The sequence below is a fragment of the Thalassophryne amazonica genome, chromosome 15 (genome assembly GCF_902500255.1).
Source record: "Thalassophryne amazonica chromosome 15, fThaAma1.1, whole genome shotgun sequence".
Taxonomy (NCBI): Eukaryota; Metazoa; Chordata; class Actinopteri; order Batrachoidiformes; family Batrachoididae; genus Thalassophryne; species Thalassophryne amazonica.
The window spans coordinates 58,875,797-58,878,363 of record NC_047117.1 but is presented as its reverse complement, the minus strand read 5'-3'; positions in this window follow the sequence as shown (position 1 = coordinate 58,878,363).

Sequence of the window (2,567 nt, the reverse complement as noted above, 5' to 3'; positions counted from 1 at the left end):
CAAATGTGCCAATAATTCTGACCAGGACCAGCATACATTATGTACATTGATTAATTCCAATCAAACTTTTGCTCAGAAAAATATAGTGAAACAGCGTTGTGTTGTTATTACATAAAGCGACCGCAAGAGGGAGCTACTGAGCTGTAAAGGGTGGTGTAAAAAAAAAGAAAACAAAAAAAAAGTAAAAAGGAGAAGTGAAGCCAACCTGCATGGCGCCTGATTATTCATTGCTTTCTACTCGGCAATACCACGTTTTTACTGGAGCAGTGAGTCTGTCCTGGTCAGGGTGGAGTCTGTCTTTTGAAATGTTCTGCCCCAGGTAGTTGAGAGAAGGCTGGCTGAATTTACATTTTTGCAGGTTTAGTTTGAGTCCAGCATCTGTAAAGGCCTGGAGCACTCTGCAGATTTTCATGTTGTTTTTGTGTAGCGTCATAGCAGATTATGTCATCCAGGTATGCTTGTACACCTGGTAAACCTGCAAGGATGATTGACATTTTCTGGAAGGCAGAAGGGGCCGAAGCTCGGTCAAACGGTACTCTGCAGAAATTAAAAAGTCCATCATGAGTGATAAATGCTGTAATATCATGACTTTCAGGATGCAGTGGCATTTGGTGGTATGCAGATGCTAGATCAATAGTAGGGAAAACTGTCCCAGACAGCAAATGGATCTGGGCCGGATGTAGTTCAATGTTTGGTACCAATCCTGAAAACAGATCCGGTCCAGACAATTTTTGCACCCTGACCCAGATCCGGCACAGCTCTACTTTACAGTTCTGGAACAGATCCGGACCAGATCTGAACCGGATCCATAAAAGACCAACCGTTTACAGCCCATATCTGGCTCGGACAGATGTGGTCCACATCACGGCAGGAACATGGGGTTAGCATAACGATAAGCAGTTTTATCTGTACTTGGCAGAAACGATCCATTACCGGTTATAAACTCAGGGCTGTGAAAACTCTGTGAACCTGCGGGATGCGTGGATTTCATCATGGGGAGGGGTGGTGGTGGTGGGGGGGATGTTAGTGTGTACTCTGTAATCATGATCGTCACTGAGGTTTTTTTAAATGCTTATCGCAAAGCGATTTTTTTTCTTTAGGACAAGCAAGTTTTATGGGGGTAAGTTCCGTGGATCCGAGGAAACTGATTTGTATCTGTAACACACAGATCAGTGTACGCAGACTTATAAAACTTGCAGAGTTTTCACAGCCCGGTGCTGTGCCGGATCTGGGCCAAGGTGCAAAAATTGTCTGGACTGGATCTGTTTTTAGGATTGGTACCAGATGTTGGACTACATCCGGCCCCGATCCATTTGCTGTCTGGGGCAGCACACGCCTCTTATATATCCATTAGGCCAATTAATGGCACAAGCCATATTATTACAGACTGTAAAACAAAAATGCTCACAAAGGACCCATTCACCATGCTAACATTAGCCATTACCATCATGCGATGTGATGTTAGCGACTTCTAAAAGATGAGGTATTTTCAAGACACTTGAATTATATCCAACATGAATCACTACTTTAAGGCACTTTCCTTAATGCCTTGGTCAGGTCATCATCCACAGTTTGAAAATGAACTTAAAACATAAATAAGTAAATATTGGTTGATCACAAACCAGATTTAGAGGTTCTTAACACCACCTACTGTAGCTATTGGGGTGTGTGAAATCATGGCATGACTAAGTCAATACAACACAAAACATGAAACAATAAAATAAAAAACAAAACAAGAATACATAAATATCGTAACAATAACTGGCAACACCGTTAGGAAAAAGCACAATTTTGATAGTTTTATCACAACCATATGGCACTTTTAAAAGACTGAACAACAGTTCTGTTAGTGATTCCAAAGGTGGGGTTAAATAAATAAATAAATAAATAAAAAATTAATGAAAAATGCTTACAACATGATAATTACTCTTTACCCATTTCAAGAAGGGTACCACTGCTAGTATGCTAGAAACTGCATTTTTGGATATGTTAATTAGGGTGGTGATTTTTCTCCAAGATTTTTGAGTAGCGCAAACTTTTCCAGACATTGGACAATTGAAATGCTTCATGTTTAAATGAAGGGGAATAGGTTATGCGTCATGCAGAGTGGAATTACAATCAGTGTATTAATGACATTAAGTAGTGCAGAAATCATGGCTATTACATGTCAAATTTGAAAAATGTATCTTTTTGCTAGAAAATTTTAAAAGACAATAAATCCTAACAGCCAACCATTTTTTTAAACCAGTTTATTCCAGTTAAGGGTTACAGAGGTGCTGAAGCCTATTCCAAAGGTCACTGAGCAAGAGACAGGGTACACCCTGGACAGCGTGCCAGTCTATTGCAGGGCCATAAAACCCAACAGATTGATTATCTCTGGTTTGTGAAGACATTAGAAATCAAATGTCATTAAACCTGCAGAATGAAACGTCCAAACTATTATCCCCAACTTCCTGTTTTTACACAAGCTTCCTATTTTATATGAGGAGACTGTGTGTCCAACTTGTTCCAGAAAAGAGAAATTGACATACACGCAGCAACGCAGAGCAGTGAAAATAAATATTAAA